Below are 25,056 nucleotides of genomic sequence, written 5' to 3'. Positions count from 1 at the left end.
TGTGGAAGCATTTCTTTGCGCCATTTCTATTATCCAACCAGATTAGATAAACGAAGCAAGGGATGAATGGAAGAATGACAAAGAAGTCTGGGTAGTCATTCAAAAGATACAATAAGATCCTAGTACATCTGATACATTTCACTGGAAAAATGAATCATTATGGTACAAGGATCAATTATACCTATGTAAGAATTCACAACTCGAACAAAAGATTCTTAGGGAATTGCACACCTCTCCCTTAGAAGGGCACTTAGGATTTCTAAAAGCTTACCATAGGGTTAAGAAGGATTTCTTTTGGGATGGCCCTAAATCATATATTCAAAAGTTTGTGGTGGAATGTTTGGTTTGCCAGCAAAATAAAGTTGAAAAAATTAAGACCCCAGGACTATTACAACTTTTATCCATTCCAAGCCAACTTTGGGAGGAGGTTTCAATGGATTTTATCACAGGTTTACCCAAGTCTAAAAGAAAGAGTGTTATCATGGTGGTAGTTCACAAACTTACCAGGTATGCACACTTTTGTGCATTATCTCATCCATTTAAAGTGAGTATAGTTTCTACTACATTTATATAAAGGATTCAAAAGCTACATGGAAACCCAAACATTATTGTAAGCGATAGAGATCCCATTTTCACTGGAAACTTTTGGATAGAATTATTTTCTTGTCTTGGTACTCAGTTAGCTCATAGCTCTTCTTATCATCCTCAATCTGATGGGAAAACTGAGATAGTAAACAAATGTTTGTAAGGATATCTTCCTTGTTTTGTATCTAATAAACAGACACAATGGGTCAAATGGTTACCTCTGGCTGAATGGTGGTGTAACACTTCCTTCCATACTGCAAAAAAAATGACCCCATTTATGGCACTTTATCGATATCATCCACCATCCATCACATCATATTTAAGAGAAAATTCTAAGGTTCAAGTAGTGGAAGATCACATCGAGCATCACCAACAAGTTCTCCAACTCTTAAAGGATAACCTCACCTTGGCACGGAATAGAATGAAACAGTAGGCAGATCAACATCGCAGTGAAAGAATTTTTGATGTAAGTGATTGGGTATTCCTAAGGCTACAACCATATAAACAAATGTCCCTCAAGCAAGCTAAGAAGGATAATAAATTATCACCAAAGTATTATGGTTCGTACAAGGTGTTGCAAAAGATAGGTACTATGGCATACAAATTGGAGCTTCCTGTAGCTTCCCGAGTGCACCCCGTTTTCCATGTTTCATGCTTAAAGAAGGTTATAGGTGACAATATTCCAGTTCAAACAATATTTGAACTTGATGAGGAAGGAAAAATCAAATTGGAACCTGAATCATTCAAAGAAACAAGAACTCGACAGCTACGAAATCGATCAATTTCAGAGTATCTGATCAAGTGGAAGAACTTACCCATTGAAGATTCCACATGGGAGGATGAGAATTTTATACAAAATTATCTAGAATTACTCACGCATTGAGGACAACACTTTTTTGAAGGAGAGGGGCACGTTAGGTCCCTATAATACTAGTGAATCCCCCATTACCATTTTCATTGTATCCTTTATTGTTATTGTTGTGCCTCTATTGTCCCCATATTGTTATTATTGTGCCCCATAGAATCCCACTATTGTTCTGGCGGCGAACTGCTCACTGCTCTTCTTACTTTACTGAAATCTACTTAGAGCTCAGTTGTTTGGAGTTATAGCTCTCGAAGACCCATCTGTACTCCCCCCAAGGACTAAATGTACTGTTATTCCAATTGCTATAGTACATCCATGGCAACATCCTGTACTTTATCACCGAGCACATCCAGATCAGTTTCTATGAGCAGCAGGAGTTCATCCTGTGTTTTGTGCACCTTCTGCTTCTTCCTCGATCCTGCTTTTTGTCTCGAGTTGCATCTTTTCACCATGGAGGGGGTGCGCTACCCTTCTTGGCTTCCCCCATCTTGCCCTATTTCAGTCTCTGTTGCTATCGAAGGTGACTTGTCACCTTTAGGGGTCTCACGTTTCTCCTGCTTTGCCTTCTCCTTGGCAGTGCATTCTTCCTCAACCCTCACATTTTCTACAACATCCTTCTCCTTTTGTGTAGCCAAGTTTTGTGTGGCCTTCTTGGCTACCTCCTTTCTTCTCCTTGTGGTCACACTCTCTGCACATGTGCTTGGCCTGGCAGCAAAATCAAAATGGGTGCAACACTCGGCTAGCCAGTGCGACATGACTTGCTCCACATCATAATCTGATACCAATTAGGGTAGGTCATACCATTTCTAGGTGGGATCCTTCTCGGCCTGGATGTAAACTCTATGAAAGTCAACTTTAAATGTGGCATAGGTGGACATATGCATGTACAAGGTTGAGGAAAACCTTGGTGTTTTGGGAATTTTAGTGTCTTTGGATAAACTCCTAAACCCCTAAACTAGTAGCTAAGTCTAGAACAATAGTGCAAAGCATTCTCTACCTTTTCTATAACCAATAGATTAAATAAGTTAGTAAAGAATCATACCTGAAGCTTTTGCATACTCCTTATCTCCCTTGACCAATTTTGTTACTCCTTTCCATACTTAATCTACTTGAAAAGTACCTGCACACAAACAGAAGACAAAAACTGATCAAAGCATATGATAATGATCTATTGATTAAACATACAATGGAATCAAGTGCATAATACACATACGAAAGCATCAATAAACAATACAAACATATGGAAAAAGCTTTCAACACTTTATTAGTAAAAGGAAAAGTTACAACCCAATTTGCTTGATTCATTGTCACTCCTCCAGTTCAATCCCATCCTTTCCTCATAACAAGCAAGACATTTTGACATCATTACAATACTTGAAACCAACTCAAGTCTCATATTAACAACATATCCCTATAATTCAATGATTTCCAGCCCTTGATCACTTAGATGAGTGGTATTTTTATAGGTGAATGAAGAAATTTATCCCATAAATTGTGACAATGAATGCCCTCCCAAACTTAGGATTTAGTTCCATGGAGGAAGGGATAAAGGAATTGATGTTCCTTAACTTCCTCCCTCATCCAATTTCGAGCCCAAAGGAATGGATAGCCTTGGGAAACTTCTAGAGGCATCCTATGTATAAGAATATTCCAAAGCCCAATGCATATTTCGCTCAAATTTTCCCAGCGCAGGCCAAAGAGGGCTCAAGTGTGCTACAATGCACCCTGGCAGTGTACTAGGTCACACTACAGTGCACCCTGATAAAGGCCTGCCTGCACTGATCTTCTTAGAGGCAATTTTTCAATGATTTCAATCATGGAAACTCTTGGGAAGGATGCATTCTGATGGTTGACTTCATTAGGGCATGTAACAACTGAATTAGGGTTTGATGGGCCCTAATAGTACTGATCTGTAAGTCGGGGTTGATGTGCCCAAATGGATCTGTAACAGTTTCCCCCTAAAGCATGAAGTCGTAAATATGTATGTCGAGTGAAATACTTTACTATGTGGAGAGGAGGTTTCGAAGTGGAAGGTGACCTGCATCAATTACAATACATATATCATGATAATTTGATTTTTTCTCATGAACTTGCTAAGGGAAGGCATACCCATGCTCAGCTTATAAACTTTCATTACATGTACAAATATAGTCATCTACAGATATAGACCCATGAATGGATGACCATGAATGGATGACCATGAATGTAAGGCTATTGTACATTTGATTTAGTACTCCTAAAAACATTACAGCCTAGATGGATGAAACTAGATACGGGGTCTTCAATCTTGTTCAATCTTTCGCTCAAGTACAAGTCTAACCATGTGAACAGATGATCTAAATTCGAACATGGGAAGAGATCGTCTAATTACCAGCCAATGATGTAAGTCATTAACAGACATGAGAGGAATAATCGATAATGATAATGACCCTTAAGGTACTATAGTACATTTTGCATGGTGTGAATAAATGATTTGATGTCGAACACCATACAAAGTCTTTCGGTCGAAGGCCAGTGATGTCAACCTATCGCTGGAAGCGAGAAACCTACCATTGATGTATGCAAGCCTCAAGGTACTGAAGGGGTGTTTCTAAGTCAACTTCTTGGATAATGTGCTGATGTCAACAAGAAGTGGCTCATCGTAGGAGGGCCTTAATATATCCCACATTGATGACATGAAACGAGGTAAATGATTTTGAAGATGAAAATCGACTAACGACAGAAGGTTCAGGAATGGCGGTCATGAAAATGAAGGTTTATTGTATTGCAAAGGATGAAGTTTGAACTGAATGACTTCTCTTGAACATATCGGTGACACTGAACGAATTGGCAGCATTAATTCAAAACCAAAGTAATGGATGGTGTGATAGACCATAGGTATGATAACCATCAAGCAGATAACCCAACCCAAATAGTCTAAATGAATTGGCAGCATTGACCCAAAATAAAAGTGATGTATGGTGTGATAAACCATGAGTATGATAACCATCAAGCAGATAACCCAACCCAAATAGTCACGGTGATGAAGTGAAAGTGTCATGTTCAAAAGCGACTTGCTACCATAAAGTGGTTTCCCTTTTTCCCATTTTCCCCAGTCATTGTTGACTAGTACCTCTTTATTTTTTATCAAGCTTGAGGTGGATAACATATGCTTGTTGTATAATTTCACCCTTCAGGCGAATCCATCGCTATTTGATGTTTTAACAAGTCTAGCGAAGGTGAAACTCGTTCTTGTCTAGATGGACAAGTTTGTCTCTATTTGATGTTTTTAACGACAAAGATAACTCGGTCCTTTTCATGTTTAAAGAGTTTGGAAAGGTACAAAAATAAAACTCCAGAAGTTCTTTTTCGTAAATTAATCTCTCAAGTCCGAAAAAGCGTAAAATAATACAAGAGAGATATCGTTTCCAATACTTTAACGAGCTGTAAAGGACAAGTGATTGGTAATCTTTTCATATTTAGAGAGTTTGAAAAGAGCTTAAAGAGGAATCCATTTTGAGGAACGAGTGGTGTCTAGTGTAGCAACTGGTTTTGGTGATGTTGGAACTTCTCAAAACATGTTGATTTATGTGAAGAGGCTAGCAAATAAGACCACTCATTGCAATTGTTCCTCAAAAAGGGTAAAAAAAACCAAGTGAAAGCGTATGATCGGAAAAAGAGATGGTAGTGATGGAATGAAACAACCAAGGCTCATCTGATAGAAAAGGCTGATAGAATGGAAATCACAAGGGTTAAAATGGAGATGGGTTCATTTTTACACAAGCTTGAACCATATGGAACTATGCTTGGGTTTAGTTTCTTGTTTACACAAGCTTGAAATGAAAAACTATGCTTGGAATTGGTTTACATGCCCCAAGTATGATAAAAAGGAGAGTCTCCTGTAACGAGATGGAAGTTGTTGCAGTGAAGCAGGATGGTTATCCAACACCTTTTTGGCTTCGTCCAGATAGGGACAAAGGTGAATGGGGTGATTCCCTTCACATAACCTATAGGGAAACTTAACTTTACCATTAGGTGCATGCCCCCCAAGCTTCATTACATTCACCTAAGTAGACTACTCATGGCTAGCAAATGGATGGAATGAAGATTCTTTTATGAGATCAAGTGAAAGACTCAACTGGGATTTTATGAGATCTAATCAAAGACTTGATTTGGAACTTGGGACCTTGTTTCATTTTTTAAATGAGCTTAACACAAGACAAGGAACTCTACTCGTACTCCTTGTTTCATCTTTTAACAAGGTTGACACAAGACCAGGATCTATCCTCATATTCTTTGTTTCATTTTTTAACGAGGTTGACATAGTAAAAGAACTATCATCGTGGACCTGTTTCATTTTTTTAATGAGGTTGACACAGTAAAAGAACTATCCTCATACCCTTGGTTTCATTTTTTAACGAGGTTGACACAGTAAAAGAACTATCCTCATGAGTCTGTTTCATTTTTTAATGAGGTTGACACAGTAAAAGAACTATCCTCACACTTCGATCACAACCCATAAGAGGTCATGAAGGAGAGATCTGGTTCTAATGCCCCCAGTACATGATGTACAACATCACTGAAATGATCGTCAGTTGATGTAGGTATGGAACGTGTTGCCACATAATTAACTCGTGATAGGGATGATACCATTGGTACAAAAGGACCATTTAGGGAAGATGGCTGACTAGGAGCCATATTTGGACCGGGAAATGAAAGTTGGTCAATGGTGACAATTCTGCCTTCATGCGGGAAACAAATCACTAGTAAGAGTGTTGAAACAATAGCTCCCATGTCATAAACATAGTCGCGCCCAAGTAGTAAGTTATAATCTAAAGGGCTTGGGACTACCATCACATTCAGATAAATGATTTTTCCTCCCAAAGTAATGGGTAACCGAGGGAGGATCCCTAATGTTTAATTAGTTCCTCTGTTAAAAGCCAACAGATTCTGGGTAACTGGCACAAGCAGCGGTGAACCAAGCGCTTGCCAAGCAGTTGAGGAAAGGATTCTCACTGATGCACCTTCATCTATAATAGTGCCAGATACAATCATATTACAAACTTGTAATATGATCTGGAAAGGCACATAAGAAGGAAGGCGGAATCCTGCCAGTCCATTCCAATCAAAGGAAGTGACTAGACTACTTGGAGGGGGTACTGCAGAAACGTGAGAATTAACCCCTTGAGTTACGCGAACTGGAGGATTTTCCTCCTCTCTTGATGGAATAGGAGGACTACCCCCAAGCTCATTAGATTCTAAAGAAACAAAAATAACTTGAGTGGTATCATATTCATTCTCTTCGGGAAAGGTATGATTAGCTAAAGGTGAAATCGGGTCAACTGTTACCACGACCTATTGATTTGGATCGTGTAGACTCATAGGATTCACTTTCAGACAGAGTGGGTTTGACTGACGGTTGATTTTGGTCAGTCAATTCATCAACTAGTGAAGGATTTAGGGAGAGTTTCATGTAACCAGATGGAAGTTGCTGCGGTGAAGCAGGATGGTTATCCAACACTCTTTTGGCTTCATCCAGATAGGGACAAAGGTGAATGGGGTGATTCCCTTCACATAACCTACAGGGAAACTTAACTTTACCCTTCTTTCCTTGAACTTTACTACCACTAGTTGATGGTGTGTCACCAACATGATCTCCAGAAGTTGATGATACAGGATGATGTGAACGATAAGACCATTCTTCTAAGATCTGAGGAATATCAGGACAATTTCGAAGAAGATGGTCTCCCACACAAATTTTTCATGGATATCAAACTTTGTGAGGCTTGATGGACGGTTTCTCATCAAATGTTTCATTCAAAGCAATGGTTTCTTGATTACCCCTCTGCTAAATTTGCTTCTTCTTCTTAGCCACCTGGTTACTAGTACCAATACTTTCACCAGGAAAAGAGGAAGAAGGGGAGGAAGAAACGACCAAGGAGGAAGGCATGGGTTCAACCTCAGGATCAACTAGAGGTTGATTTTGTCCAGTTGGAGTACTACTCAATTGCTGAGAAATCACGACATTTTGAACCAAGGAGGTTGAAAACAACCATACTAGCAAGCCAATGGTAAATCTCATGAGGGACAATGTTTCCATATATGGAGCACCAATATTTCCAAAAGAAGGAAAAGGACTAGGATTCCCATCAAAAGGAATTCCATGATCGGTGGACTCTAGATTTGTTGCCATATGTTTCAACCTAAGATCAACTAAGGAGTGAGCGTGGAGGATGGTATCCACAGTAAATTAATTTTATTTTAATCAAAGTAACATAACAAAAAAAAATAGGGATAATCTAGGCAAAAGGTTTACCAAGCAACTGTGAACTGCAGAATACCTCCTGGCGAACCAAGAAGTACAGGCAAGCAATCTCCCTGAATGTTCTATTCGGTGTATCACCGTGTACAAGGTGGTCGACTCGATTACTTTAGGATGGATAGAAACCTAGAGTTTTCCTCCCATGTATACCTAAAGGTACGTGGAGGCCCAGTCTGTATAAGCGATGTCTAATGCAAAATTGCACAGTGAGAGCATTCCCATATACTTTACGTACTATAACACCACCCTATATACCCGAAGGTACATGAACAAGCTACAATATACTCACGTACATGGAAAGAGGTATCACACTTGGGATGTATTGCAGATAAGTTAGCAACAACTGCTTTGTTTTACGACGCCAGAACACGTCTCTAGCCTAGAACCACTAAATGTTCTTCGTTAGGTGACAATGCTCCATTAGGTAAATTGAGATAAATTTTAAGTTGATCTTCTTTAGTATTTTCCTTTCAAGGTTCACCACGTGATGTATGTTTGCAATTCCTAAAATTCAACTAATATGATAAGCATTCTTTCCATTCAATTTAGTGATGAAAATCTTAGCTACTTAGGGATAGAGCAATCAAATTCCTTTTGATCAAAGAGAAAGGAGCATAACCTAAATGCAAATTCCCTACACTATTCCTATCAGCACACACAAAACTTTTTCAATGCAACATGCATGTATTTATTTTTGATTTCCCTTAATGTGAATGAACAAAAAGCAAAACTAATGCACAATCGATCAATAAACTCTTTTCATAAAAATGACGATTTTGCGACAATTTCTTTTCAAGGAAAGGAAGACATTACAACACTTTCATTTTCAAAGAAATGAGGAATTACGCCACTTTCATGAAAAGACTAATCATATGCACACATCAATAAATCGATCTTTCATGAATGAAGACTTTATGACAATTCAATTTTCAAATGAAAAGACAACTTTACGACACTTTCTTTCGACAAAGATCAATTGACCAAAAAACTAACTTTCGACTATAGATTGAAAATGACAAAGTAAATACATAACAAACATTTATCAATCCTAGTCGAAGTAGAGCTAGCTAAGGAGATGAAAAACTATTTTCAAAGACAAGGCATCTTTGACATTCAGCAAATCATTCAAATAGGAGAAAATTGGCAAAAACTTCAGCTCCTAGGTGGGAAACTGACCCTCAAGGGATCAGCGCAAGCTGTAGTGAAAGACAGTACGCTTCAATGTACTAGCTCTATGCGGGAAGTGCATTGTAGCGCACTGTGTCCTTCACTGGCTGCGCTAGTGACAGTAAGCCATTTTTGAAGGCAATTTGACACAGTTTTGACTCAATTTTCAATGAAATAAGACTAAAATTCAATCGATGACCACAAGTACAGTATGTAAAAATATCTTAAGAGGTTGATAAGCTACTAAGATGGATAATCGCTCCCCGGTATGGTCACCAATTTTTTGGGAAATTTTAGTGTCTTTGGATAAACACCTAAACCCCTAGACTAGTAGCTAAGTCTAGAACAACAATGCAAAGCATTCTCTACCTTTTCTATAACCAATAGATTAAATAAGATAGTAAAGAAACCTACCTGAAGCTTTCGCCTACTCCTTATCTCCCTTGACCAATTATGTTGCTCCTTTCCGTACTTAATCTGCTTGAAAAGTACCTGCACACAGACAGAAGACAAAAACCGATCAAAGCATATGATAATGATCTATTGATTAAGCATACAATGGAATCAAGTGCATAATACACATATGAAAGCATCAATAAACAATACAAACATATGGAAAAAGCTTTCAACACTTTATTAGTAAAAGGAAACGTTACAACCCAATTTGCTTGATTCAGTGTCACTCCTCGAGTTCAATCCCGTCCTCTCCTCGTAACAAGCAAGACATTTTGACATCATTACAATACTCGAAACCAACTCAAGTCTCATACTAACAGCATCTCCCTATAATTCAATGATTTCCAGCCCCTGATCACTTAGATGAGTGGTCTTTTTATAGGTGAATGAAGGAATTTATGCCATAAATGGTGATAATGAATGCCCTCCCAAACTTAGGATTTAGTTCCATGGAGTAAGGGATAAAGGGATTGATGTTCCTTAACTTCCTCCCTCATCCAATTTCGAGCACAAAGGAGTGGATAGTCTTGGGAAACTTCTAGAGGCATCCTATTGAAAAGAATATTCCAAACCCCAATGCATATTTCTCTCAAATTCACCCAGCGTAGGCCAAAGAGGGCTTAAGTGAACTATAATGCACCCTGGCAGTGTACTGGGTTGCATTGCAGTGCACCCTGATAAAGGCCTACCTGTGCTAATCTTCTTAGAGGCAGTTTTTGGATGATTTCAATCATGGAATCTCTTAGGAAGGAGGCATTCTGATGGCTGACTTCATTAGGGAATGTAACAACTGAATTAGGGTTTGATGGGCCCTAATAGTATTGATCTGTAAGTCGAGGTTGATGTGCCCAAATGGATCTCTAACACTTCGGAACTAGTGGACAGGCACGCGAAGACTTACTTCCATCAAGACCCAGAAAATCTTCGTCTCTATGACATGCATGAGGTTGTTTGTACCCCATAGGGAGGCGAATTGTGCTTCCTCCAGCAACCCTTTTTCCAGCGGAGGAAACTGGTTGTTCTCCGGAAGCTCCCACGCAACCAGAACAATAGATAGTAGCAACCAAGCATAATGGAACGACATGGTCTCATCCTGCACTTCGCGAAAATTCGTGAGGAACTCTTGGCAGAGGTACTTGGACCAGTTGAAGAGGACACCTTCCACGCACTAGGCTGCTAGCGAAATGACAGGTGCCAAAACTTTGTCCACATGACACTTCCTCATTACCTTGCCTATTAGTATCTATGTAGCCAGTCGAATTGCAAGGTCAAATATGGATAGGATGGAGTATCCCCTCGCCTTCTTCACCAGTTTCTAAGTGGTTTTCATGCACTCTGCTAGGTCCCTCTCTCTTTTTTTTCCACCAAATGCCTTGGCCGGATTCAACCCATCATGCAGTAAGTGAATAAGCCTATGAATCAACATATCAGTGATGGGGATAGGCGCTCCTAGCCATAAACACCCATCATGTACCAGTGTGAGCATCTGGCGTATACATGTTGTGTTAATTGAGGTGTGGTGGTAGTGTGGCACCCAAAGAAAGTTGAGTAGCCCAGATTTCTGCACATCTCAGGCCCATTCCTCTATTTCCACTGTTGTCACACCTGTTTCTTCGTAAACTACGCGCTTCATGAAGGTATCCGTTGACAAGTGTGGGAACTTAGTGAGATCCACTAAATCCCTATCCTCCATCTTCAGTAGTGGGATGCGGGCGAGCCCTAGACCTTCAAACGGCACCTGCTCAGGGAGCAAGGGTGTGGAAATGATGAGTTTGTCAGAATCTGAGTCTTTTGGAATCTTTGCCTTACACTTCCTTGGAGGGACATACTAAGGGAGCTTTGTGACGGATTCTTCTCCTTCATCCTCTACATCCTCGTCTCCCTGGCTATTTTTTGCTTCCAAGTGAATAACCTTCTCTTTGCCTTTGGTCAGTTATTTTCCCTTTTTCTGCGTTGGGGTTGTTGTATGCCCCTTTGGCGAAGCGCGTGTTTGTACTGGCTTCTTCAACTTTTCTTTAGCCATGGATTGTGTCATCCTTAGCACTGTGGGAATTGTAGGAATATCTTCAGCACTAGATATTTCAAGGTCAGGAGCATTACATAATGTTGCATCCATACTCATCTTCTCCATAAACAATTCATGAGCCTCAATAGGCACATCTGTGTGGGAAAAGAACTCTTTCCAAAAGTCTCGGCTCATCAATAGGTAGCGAATTTCAGAGGAAGCTCCAAGTGTGTGAAGCATTCATGTTTGGATCGCCATGCATAATTTATAGGGTTTTTGGTAGTCAAATCCAACCGTTCCCTCCAAAATCCGATCATCAATGATGTATTGGCAGTGGATATTAAAATATTTTGGCCTTAAATTCTGCCATCCCACTCTTTGTACCCATCTTCTAGCTGTCAAATCGTCAATGAGCACTTTCCTTCTATGTTGCATGGCACCTCCCTCCATAGGGTAGCTACCTTCGTGCAGCATCAGATACTGCACTGTCACCAGTTTCTGTGCAGCCAATTTGCCACGTAGTCCTCGAACCCTGGTAGGGTAGTTTATAGTCTCGCACTCCCTTACAACTGCCTCAAGCACTAAGACTCTCCTACAACCATATAGCCATTAAGTCGAGTCTCCTGTATATGGCTTCAATCAACTGTCATTCACCCTTCCCGGAAAAGGTTCTCCATTCAGCTTTGCGAGCTGAACTATGCCTCCATCTGTAATCTCTTTAATAACATATGTCCCAAGCCAATGCATCTGAAACTTCCATGGAAACTTAATGAAATTACTATCATACAATAATACCAAATCATTCACCTTGAACGTGCGCAACTTCATGTGTCAATTGTCTCATGCTTTTTAGCGCTACTTTTGTACTTGCTGATGGAATCTAGCCAAGAATATGTCTTCTTCAAGATCCATCAATTGCGCAAGCCTCTCTTTTGAGGCTCTGCAATCCGCCATCCTTGTGAAAGCTGCTATGCAGAGACTAGACACAATATATTCCATAGGCATCATAGCTTCTACACCATAGACCAATCGGAAATGTATCTGACCTGTTAAATTTTTGCAGGTAGTCCTGTATGCCTATAGCACTGCAGGTACATGCACATCACAATCATTTTGTTGTGAGTTGCAAATATTCATTAGCGCGTTCTCCAAGATCATATAAAAAGGCCTCAACTATTCCATTAGCCTGAGGGTGGTACGTTGTGCTCTTCTCATGATAAACCTAGAACTCTTCAGTCAGCGTGTTAATCGTTTCATTGAGGAAGTGCGTACCTCGATCACTCATCAACACCTTTGGGCAGCCAAATCTGGTCAACACATACTCAAACAAGAGCTTTGCAATTGTAGCCCCTATACAATCCTTCACAAGTTTTGATTTCACCCATCTAGTCAGGTACTCCGTTGCAGTGATGATATAGTGCGCACCAGTCTTCTTTCTTGGGGGTTGAATTGGTCCAATGAAATCAATTGCCCATTTTTCAAATGGCTGCAATGATACTTGAGGATTCAGTGGCAACTCGTCCCTTCATGATGGTCTACCCGTTCGTTGACATGCATCGCATGCCCTATAATATGCTTTCGAATCTTTATGCAACGTAGGCCACCACAATCCCACGCGCAAAATCTTCTGGGTTGTCGCTTTTCCTGCATAATGTCCTCCCGCAACTCCTCCATGGGCTTCCGCGAGGATGCTATTCCTTTCAAAATTAGGCACATACCTTTCCAAGATCTCATCAACACCCATATTATACAAATGACCAGCAATTATTGAAAAATCGGCTGTGTGCACCACTAGTTCCTTCTTTTGTTGTCTAGTATATCCTTTTGGAGCCATCCCTGTTGTCAAAAAGTGGATAATATCTACAAAATGACTATCCGCTATGTGCACCGTGAATAGATGCGTGTTGGGAAGCACTTCCTCCAAATTAGTAGGCTCTTCCCCTGTTTCAGTCCCTGACAGATGGTTAGGTCCTTCATTCAACCTTCCTGGCTTCACAATTACCTCAAAGTCATACTCTTGAAATAGCAACAACCATGTGCATATCTTCCCCCCAACACAGGCTTATTGACTAGGTATTTCAAGGTAGAATGGTCTGTGTACATCTTGAAATGTTTTCCCAACAGATAGTGCCTGAACTTTTGAAATGCGTACACCATATCAATCCTTCACGCTCTGTCATTGAGTAATTATTCTCAGACTTTGATAAGTTCCTGCTCGCGAAGGCTATAGGGCGATCCATCTCTCCTTCACTGGCTTGTGTCAGTACTACTCCCAACACAATACGCGAGGCATCAACGTGCACATGGAATTCCTTCTTCAAATCCCTGAAGACCAAGATCAGCGCTGTGACCATATTCTCTTTCAATACATCCATATTGAGCTGAAATTATTCATCCCAGTAGAATGTAGCATCCCTTTTCAACAACTTCTCCATAGGTGCATTAATCTGAGCATAAGCCTTGATGAACTTTCTGTAATACCTGGTATGTCCAAGCGTTGCACGCAGTTGTTTGACACTCCTCGGGGCTTCCAAATTTACTATCGCCGTGATCTTGGTAGGGTCCACAATCAACCCTTGCTTGCACGCCACATGGCCCAGTAAAATTCCAAATGGAACACAGAACAAACACTTCTTCAGGTTCAATGCAATCTAATATCTTCGACACATATCCAACATTAACCGTAGACTTTCTACATGGCGCTTCACTAACCCAAACACCATCGAGTCATCAAAATACACTTCCAAGAATTTGTGAATAAACTCCTTGAACGTTGTGATGGCTACGTGAGAGAATATCGCCAGTGCATTCTTGAGTCCAAATGGTATCATTGTATACTAGAAACACCCCCATTCTATCGCGAAGGTTGTTTTCCTCCTATCTTCTGGTGCAATCTTAAGGTGATGGTACCTAGAGAACCCATCATTAAACGAGTAGGCCTCCTGCCCTCCAACATTGTCTAATACCTGATCTGTAAATAGTGTCGGAAAGGGATCATTGATGTAGGCATCATTAAGCTTTCTCAAATCTATGCAAATCCTTAGTTCTCCCTTTTGTTTCTTCTCTTGAACCACCATCGGGCTCACCCACTCAGACTCTTCAACAAGTTCGATGACACCCGCTTCTAGCATCTTATCCAACTCCAAACAAACCTTTTCCTTGTATTTCAAATTAAGGCAGTATGGCCTCTACTTAATAGGCCTCACGTCTGGCTTCAAAGTAATTTTCATCACACCCAAGTCATCTATGATGCCTTTCAAGTCCGAATTTTTTTTAGGAAACAAATCTTGGTATTCGTGGAGAAACTCAGCAGCTTTGTCCACTATGGCATCATCCGAGTAATCCCTAATCTTTGTAAATTTTGGCTTTACTTCAGTACCAATGTTCACTTGCCTAGTTTTCAACAGCGCGGTGATGTTTGGGTTTTCTATTTGTGGACCTTCAACTTTGCGATGGCCTTCCACCTCTAGGATATTAATATTTCTTGGATCTTCATCCTCCCCCTCAGCAGTCACATTATAGCATTCCAGCACATGGCACAGCTGGGTGCTCCAATCTAGTTGAACCAACTCCAAAGGATCCTGTGGAATTCGGAAGATGGCCACCTTAACTGCCTGTAGAGCTTCATCAATGCATTCGAACCCATCTTCAAAGCTGAAGGTCATTAAGAATCCTTACCCTAATATATCCCACTCCACGGTGCCATGGCAAAGCTCTGTCTCTAAATACCAATTCATAGGAATTGTATCCAAAGTGTCATAGAATAACTGCACCCACTTCGGCTACGACTCTGTTCCATATACTTTAGTCCAATTTTCCAAATGATCGCGCGGATCATTTCTCTCATCATATTTCTCAGTTAGTCAAACTTTAGGATGACCAAATCACAACCTCATCATCCTCCTATAATCTCGCCATTCATCCAAATTGTCCTTGTGCATACCCCACCATCATGCGAGTGTAGCACGCAGCACCAAATCTAGTGCTTGGAAGCGATGATCTTCAAGGACTTCTCGTTCAATGGCATCCAAAAGCTTATCTACATTAGTTAGTCCATCATAATAAGGTAAATTTCTTACCTCAGATGACACAGTGCAGAGATTTAGTCATCATGTTGCAGCATAGCGTAGATACTTAGTGCAGCCTATTCTTCCAATGCTCCAGTCCTTCATATGAATCTGAGGTATAGGAACTTTCCCAGTCCCATGCAATCCATCCATCCATTGTCAGATTAATCTAGTCTTGATCTCGCACAGTTATTTTATAAATTTGACCCAAGTCATCATCACTTTCTTCATAGTCACGAACCGTTTAGTATAACACAATCCTTCCACAGGGTCCAACGGTACTACAATGCGAAGCAATTTCATTTCAAATGAGATTGTCCTTTTCTTTAAGTTGATGACTCCATTCATATCAATGGCCCAATCAATTCCAAGGAGCACGGGGTATGGATTGTTGTCATCAACAATTTCTATTACTTCAAAATTAGCCAAGACACTCACACCTTCGATATCCACTATTGCTCCATGTAGTTGCCCCATAGGGAAGATCTTCTGTTGGTTTTCCATCTTCAGTTGGATCGGATACCACTGCAACGCAGGTCTCCCCATTCTCTCCCATGTCTGTTTAGGAAAAACGTTCGCGTCAGACCCCAGATTCAGAATCACCTGGTCCATCTCATAATCTCCTATCTACACGGTGAGCCTCATCTCATGCCCTATTCTTTCCTTATGTTTGTCGATTTTTCATACTACATGGTGTCCATCAAGAGTGTTTTCTTTACCAGCACACTTGTTTATCAAATCCTACATACCCTTCACATCCTTGCTATCGCGCAAAAATTTCATGCAACTTTCCAGGAATGTAGTAAGTACAGAGGGATCAACCTCTGTAGGCACACTAGTTTCAGCTGCTTTGTTCTAACTTCCTGAAGTAGATGCATCAGCAAAGCTTTTCTTAGCTTCCATAAATTTTTCCTTCATGTGCACCAGATCAAAACATGTTTCCTTTTCTGGGGCTTTGCAAACCCACCCATCTTCTTCAGGTTGTTTTCCCTTATCATCCCCTGTTGTTACTCCACTTCTTAGCACGTTATTTACATTCAGATCTTCCTCGCGGGGCTCAGATCTCATCATTCGTAAGTTCTGCATAGGGTGTTGCAGTTGCGCCTTCTTCTCCTAAATATTATCTATCAACACAAGGAATTCTTCAATAGTGTGGTCAAACTCGCTGCAGTATTGATAGGGCGGGCGTGTATGACTCTGACACTCCGCGCGTAGTCCCCTGGTGTCCCATAGTTATAGAAAATAACCTGACCATGACCTCTACCAGGTCCTCCTCCTCCTTGGCCTCGTCCTCGCCCCTAATATCCTCCACGCACTCCCCCAATGCCCTAATCTAGAGGTCGATTTTCTGCTTTCTTTTGATAGCTAGGCGTTGTTTCCATCATCAATTCGTAGCTACGACAGTGGTGCTCATCGTGGCCCACCAATTTGTAGAAACTGAGGAATAATTGTTGTGCCATTTGAATGAACTTTTGCAGCAAATGAAAATAATCCGTTACATGTTTTCAAGCAACCTGACAAATAGCACACCATAGCGCGGGCCCCGCACTTAGTCCTGTTGGAGCTTCCTACCTCAAGGGAATCAGTCATCCCCCTGTAATATAATTTTCGAAGATAGGGAAATGGTCTTTATCATGCCCTTGGCTCTAACATTTGAGGCACCATACTTCCTCACGCACCTCTGGCCTAGCCTATTTCCCTTTCTTCAAGCTCTGTAATTCCAAGCAGAGGTTTTGCAACTACGATTGAATCTATTGAACTCCCAAAGTCGCATCCTGAATAGGTGTCTCGTGCAATCTCATCGTGATTTCCAGGGCTTCTACCTGAGTTCCTATCTTCTGTTACGACAAAGAAATCTTCAGGTGGGGCATAAGTGAGGCTATAAACCATTCGCGGTGTTAACCATCTGCGAGCTTCATATTAGCTTCGCGGATTACACATTCTAGCCTTTGATTTAACTCCTAGGGCATCTCGCCATCCCTCATCATGATTTCCTTAAATCCAACAACTGACTGCGAGTCAAACTTATGCTTACTAAACTCCTTGTTTAAAGCATCCTTAGTATTTGCTAGTGTTGTTAAAGGATGATCAGTACAATACTTAATGTACCACATCAACGTGTTATCCTACAGAGCAGTAACTAAGTGCACCTTCTTTATGTTGTCATCAGTGATCTACTGCATGATCCATACATCATTTGCAACAAACCAGAATTGATTTGTATCTTTGCTCCCTATACCCCTGAAAATTGATAGTTTTACTAAGTTCGACATGTTGAACAGTGGTGGTGGTGGTAGTGGTGTGGGTGAAGGTGTATGTTGTGGCAATGAGGGTGGAGGTGGGGTGAATGGATGATGTATCCATGGAAAACCCTATCTTATCAGTTGGATCACACTCTGTAGTGAGGCTTGTGCCTTTCCCTTGTCATCACTGGAGGGAGGTCCAATCAACGGGCTATATTCAGGGCTTTCTTTCTCTTGATTTCTGAAGATCCATCCACTTCGTGTAGATCCGAACATCAAGGAAATGGAATAGCCTATTTTTCACACAAGAGCATCTTAATCTAGGTATTCAAAGATCTCAAATACTTACCTCGTGGTCCTTTGAAGAAGCGTCGCTCTACTTCGTTGTAGCTAACTGAGGTATCAATCGTGAACTCTGTAACAAATCCTCCTATAATTCGATTGAGCCAGTGGTCAATAGTGCACGTGATCTTGTCGTCAGAGGCTTCCAACCTTCACACTAGCTCTGGAGTCCACACTATTGGATCGTCAAGCCTCCACCTTCCTTGGTCGTCTACCAACTTAGCTATCCATTCATATATTTTGATCGGGAAGGTGTAGAAGAAAATTTCATGTATTTTTGTGTACAAATATCTGTCCAACCACTACTCCTTTGACAGGTGCAGATTCATGTTCTCTTGTGCCATGAATTCGTGAATCTTCCTATCCACCCACTTCTCAATTTCCTTCTTGCTTGGATTCCAGTGATGTGACATCACACATCTCTTTATACAGATCCCGGTCTTGAAAATGAAACCATTTGTTGGCATAGTGGGTCCTGACCGAGGTTCAAAGTTAATTGTGCCAAACAAAACCCAACACTACTGGCTCTTTCAACATCAACCTGGGTAGCACAGGCTGAAGTCTCACCTGAAGCAGTATGGGGGGATGTTGGAACCAAGTTTCCACATACAGAGATCAACGTGATGTTTTTTTATTACCCTAGGTCTGCCCTCACGCAGATATATAAGCCCCTAGGGCTTGGTACTGCACTTTGCGTAGCAGCCCTTAGACCTCCACGAAGGTCTACAATAGGGTTTTGCGGACCTTTAACAAATCAAACATCCACTTATGTGCACCATAAAACAACCCTAGATCTGAGTTCACACATATCTACTTAAGTATTCAATAAACACAACAGAATGTACTATAAGCTTCACGTAAATACTTAACATACATTGCATACAGTTAGCAAGACTTATTCAACAAAGTCGTGCATCAATACATCAATAATTCATAAAGACATTTATTCCATTATAGCATATATCATAAACATAAATATAAGAAGTAAGCAGATAAACACATGAATTTCTCCAACAGTCTTCTTTATTGATATTCAATATGGTATTACAGACTCAAAAATGCCCTATGCACTCAGTTGCGGACTCTTCTCTAGGCCTACGCGCACTCAGTTGCAAAGCCATTCCCTTCTCTATGTGGTGCAGAGCTCTAACCATAGGTCTTTAATTAATAAAATTAGCATACACCAAAACTGAAAAGTGAATGCTATTAGGCATGGATACATAAACTCAGAAATGATTTATTAATAAATAAAAATAATTACAAGAGCAGTATTGTCTTCATGCTTGGCATTTCAATCCTCTCACTCACTCAAAAACCTCTACCTCATACATGCCTCATGGCTCACCTCAATTTATACAAATGGATTAGAACCCAAGGTAGGTTCTGTTTCCCTAAACTAACTCCCAAAATATCTCTCATTATCCCTAACATCTCTCATCCAATCCCTTATCCCTATATAAGAGCTAACTAATCCATAATCTTCTCAAACCTTCCACAATACTCTCAAATATTCTCCCATTTACAATAATAACCATTCTCTCCTAAAACTATAAGAAAAATATAATAATTAATTAAATCCTAGCTTTGTAAACTAACTTCCCAAGTAAACACTTAACCTAGGTTAGATGCTCATGCATCACTATGACTCACTTTTGCGCTAACCCATATTGATCCATTACATTCATCATTATCTCCTTCTTCTATATCTTCCTTACAATCCCTAAGACATTCCTATTGATAGCTTTTTACATACAATCCCATGGTCCATGGACCATGGGTGGATCTCAAAACTGACTCGATTTTACATAATCAAGGGGCTAAAGCCCCTTTTGACTTCTAACTATCTACGCTCTTTGCATCCATAAATTGCAGATACTTTACATCTTTTTACCAAAATTTACATCAAAACTTGGGTTTTTAACCCAAAAACTAACTAAGGGGACCCCATCCCAACATTTATGTTTGAGCTGATCGATTTCATCCTAGAATTTTTCAAAGACATGATACATAGGACACATTATGGATCCAAAAATTATCTGGTAATTTCAATCCATAATCCACTTCAGTGATTGTTTTGATTATTTGGAAAGGTCCATAAAATTTCAGAGCTGACTTATTCTTTCCTTATTGTTTCAAAGATAATTTCTTTTAGGGTTGAAGTCTTATGAATACCCAATTGCATTCTTTGAATTCTCTTTTTGAAGGGTGTTGGTATGCTTATTATTTCATTCTATTACTAGTTGTTGTTAAATTTTCCTTCAATATTTTAATGATTTATTTGATTTCCCTCTAATTGTTTTTTCATTGCTTGAACCTTGGAGTCACTTAATTCAAATTCCTTCCATTTTGGAGGGTCATAATCATATAAGGCTTGAAAAGGAGTAATTTTAGTTGATGTATGATAGGTGGAATTGTACCACCATTCAACTAGATGTAAGCACAGAGACCATTTGTTTTACTTATCTTCTACAAAACAAAAAGACATATGTTTCCAAACATATATTCACTATTTTTGCCTCTCCATTTGTTTGTGGATGATAAGATAAACTCATGTTACGAGCTATTCCATATTGGTTACAAAATTCCTTCTAGGAATTCCCCTTAGATTTGAAGTCTCTATCACACACGATGACCTTTGGGAGGCCATGTAATTTATAGATGTTTTTGTAGAATACTTCTACAATTTTTTTTGTTGAATTTTCTTCTTAAATAGCATGAAATGTTCATATTTGGTTAGTCTATCCACCACAATAAATATTGTGTCCTTTCCATTAGACATAGGGAACCTTTTGATGAAATCCATTCAAATTTCCCCCCACTTCTGATTTAGGATATGTAAAGGGTAAAGCAATCCTAGGGTTATAGTTTTCTCATTTGTATTACTTTGATTAACAACACATTCATTGATGAATTTTTAAATCTCCTTACTCATTCGCTTCCAATAGAATAATTGACAAGTATTATAGTATGTTCTGAAGAATCCAACTTGTCTTGCTACTGATGAATTGTGTGTTTCCCTTAAAACCTTCAATTTAAATTTGGAGAAGGTATTAAGTAAATTAAATATTTATACCATTATATATCAATTTTCCATTCAAATTTTGTATTTTGATCCACATTTTTGGTTATAGAGCAAGAATCCAAATATTTGCATGTTCAATTTCAATCTCATCTAACCAGTCGTGAACTACTACTAATGCATCACATGTTGTTGTGTCTTCATATTTTTGTGAAAGTGCATCAGCAACTATGCTATCCTTTCCTCTTTTATGTAATATTTCCATGAAAAATGTGGAGATTTTCTCTATCCATTTCAGTTGTTTTATAGATAATGTTTTTTTTATTGTAACAAGAATTGAAGACTATTGTGATCCATATGAATCGAGAATTTTTTCCGAAACAGTATTGACTCCATTTATTCAATGCATGTATGATGGAAAGCATTTATTTTTTATAAGTAGACTTTATTCTTTACCTTTTTTTGAGCTTTCGACTTTCAAAAGTTATTGGATGATTGTTTTGCACTAATACTACACCAATTCTGAACTGTAAAGCATCACATTCTACCACAAAGCACTTGGAAAAATTTGGGGCTGCTATTACTGGAGTAGATGGCATTACTTTTCTTAATGTATCACAACACTTGTATGGTTTTCTATCCCATTAAAAGGAATTCTTGGTTAACAAGTTTGATAGGGGTGCAGTTACGTGTGCACAATTTTTGATAGATCTTCTATAATACCATGTTAATTCCAAAAACCTTCTTAATTTCAATATAGTTTTTTGGTTTTGGACAGTCTTTTATTTCCTTGATTTTACTGAGGTATACCTTGAATCCTTCCTTGGATATGATGTGACTGAGGTATTCAACTTCTCTTTTACCAAAAGTGCACTTCAATAATTATGCATAGAATTGATTCTATTCTAGTATGGAAAGTACTTCCTCTAAGTGCGTGAGGTGTTCCTACCAAGTTTTACTATGGATATGAATATCATCACAGAAAATTAATACAAACTTCCATAAGTATGGATGAAAATTCTCTTTCATAGTTTCTTCGAATGTAGTTGGGGTATTTTTTAATCTAAACGGAATCACCTTGAATTCATAATTTCCTTCATGAGTTTTGAATGAAATCTTTTTTATATCTTCTAACCTTACTTGTATCTAACAATAGCCTTACCTCATATCTAACTATGAGAAATACTATGCACCATGGAGTTCGTCTAACAACTCATCTATGAATGAAATGGGAAATTTGTTTTTTATAGTTATTTTGCTTAACCCTCGATAGTCTATACATAATCTAAAACAATCATCCTTATTTCAAACCAATACCACTGTGGCTACATACATGCCTCTACTTTTTGTAATAAGTCCAGATTTTACCAAACCTTGAATTAGTATTTCTACCACCTTCTTTTTTATGATGAAGATAGCGATACAGTTTGATATTAATGGGCATCACATCTGGTTTAACTTCTATAATGTATTCTATCTTCCTTTCTATGGTTTTGGGTCCATGGTTTTGGGCACGATGGTTTTCGGTCCATGGTATTGGATGCTTCGGCATGCATAAACATGTATTGTAACATTGAAAGGAACATAATGAAAAATCAAGCTGGTAGTCACGGTTTTGGGATCCAGTGGGAAAATCTCTGTGTATATGTGTTTTATGTGTTATGCTCTCACATTGTTTATTGAAAACTATGAACACCCAAGCATAGAGCATTGAAGTGGATAGGGTTAAGAAAGCACGTGGTCAAGGGTTGAAAAGGTAAAAAGGTTATCAAAGCTCAAGATAAGGATGCAATGACCAAACTAAAATTAGTTAAAAGGGTTTCAATATTCATCTAATCACTTTGTTAACTAATCTATAAAAGCAAATCTCTCCATGACGAAAAAGAGGATAGAATAAACATAGGTATATGATGTGAAATTGAATGCTCAATTCCACCTTATGATAAACCAATACATGCAGTGAACTTGATTATGAGTCTTGGTGAGAAGGAGGAGTTGTGTTTAAAGAACCTTAAGAAGTTGAGACTTCTATAACTGATTTGGTATAGTGGAAAACACTACCTTCTTCCCATTGATGCATTTTTCATTTTATTTGAGTATATGTATCTTTGGTTTTTTTCTTGCTAATGCTAGTTACATTGTTTGCACGACAATAGAGTTTGGTGTGTTAGTTTTTCTTGTAATTTAGAAGTGTGGAGAACTAGATCTCCAATATTTGGTGTTGTAATCTACTAAAAGGAAGGAAAGACCAATCTTTAGAAGTAAGTTATGCTCCATCTCCATATTGGTATTTAGTATTCTTTGTTTGCATGCAAGTCATTATGAGTTAGATTCCATATAAGACCCATTGTATATCATAGTTCATGGGTAGGCCTGTGGAATAATTTTTCTATCAATAGAGAAAACTTTGGGTAAATAAAGAGAGAATTGCAAGCCAAAAAACCTTACGAAGTATATAGAAATAAAATTTTAACGTGTAAAATTAAAAAGAACAAATTAAATAACTTAGATAGGGCAGAAACATAGATCTTGTATAATAACATACATTTGTACTTTGATAGCCACAGAAGTTTATTGGTGAACAAAGTTGAGCAATATACATGTAGATATAGGTGAAAATAGACTCACAAGGTAGATTGAGGTCAACTGGATCACCTAAATAACGAATATTATTAGTAAAGAGAACCCTAATTCCAATCAAAACTACAAATTTGGTGAATTTGAGCCTAATAGAGTCATGAGTATCTTTAAGGAATTATGTTTCTAGTATGAGAAAAATCCTCTCAAGAAGCGGGAAGGTTGAACATTACTAACAACAAAATGTGAAGATTACTAACAATAAAATGTGAAGAATGTCATAGTTAGTAGGTAAATAAATTGCATTAAAAATAAAAAATAGAGAAATCAATATAAAACATAAAATAATAAAAGTATGCAAAGCTTGAGTATACCTTTATTAACCAATGAAACAAAACAAAAAAATTCCTTTCTGAGACACCAAGAAGGGGGGGCAAGTAATGAGCTTATTCTCCTTCTCAAGAGTGTCCATCGTGATCCCCTCTCTCTCTATTAAACAAATGCCAATGATTTTTAAAGTAGTGGATCTTGAGAAACAATCCAGCATAATAATCCCTGTGTACTCCAACTATTTTTTTTAACGCATACCAATATCCTTATTATATAGTGAAGATTTGGTACTAAGAACTATAGAAGTTCACGCACCTAAGACATATTTTATCATGAAATCTTAGTTTGAGTGACCTCATTCTTTCTCATGACTTTTGGTCCCGAGAGGCACATTTAATTGAGGTTTTTCTTAGCTTGCAGTTGAAATATTGTCGATGGATTCTATTAAAATGAAAAGAGATATTTTTGTATGCTTTTACTTGCTTGCATGAACATTGAGGGACAATCCATGAATAATAGGGATGCATAATCGGACACACATCAGCCCCTCGTGCTCTTTGCACCACTGTGCAAAATTCAAATGTCTATGGCTCAACGTGCAAAATGTTGCCACGTGGCGCACCACGTAGTAGCCTACTCACCACCTCTGTGCACCACATGTACCTTGCATGCAGTCCAGTCATCCACCATGCGTTTGCTCCACCTGCCCAGTCAGCCTCCACATGTCCGGCCCCACCTCTTGCGCACATCAACATGACGTGGCCGAAGCTCTTGACCAACTTGCACGCCAACAGATCCAGTGACAACAGGAACATTTCATTCAATAGTTGAGGGAGCTCCACGTTGTGGAGTTGCGCAGTCGATAACGTGATGGAGGGGTCCAGCAGGTTCTACGTCACCTCATGCACTCTGCACACCCCAAAGGTTTTCAAGTGTTGGCCCTCCGACTTATGAAATGCCAACACGTGGACACTCCACATAGGCTGCCCACGGCTAACTGTTGTGCCTATCATGTTGCCACACACCCTACCATGTCCACCTAATTGTAATATATTGTCAACCCCCTACATGGTAGGCCCCACATCCTGATGATGTCACT

The sequence above is a fragment of the Pinus tabuliformis genome, chromosome 6 (assembly GCF_031772625.1).
Source record: "Pinus tabuliformis cultivar Carrire ecotype Pingquan chromosome 6, CPIR1, whole genome shotgun sequence".
Taxonomy (NCBI): domain Eukaryota; kingdom Viridiplantae; phylum Streptophyta; class Pinopsida; order Pinales; family Pinaceae; genus Pinus; species Pinus tabuliformis.
Note: the sequence above shows the minus strand (reverse complement) of the source record.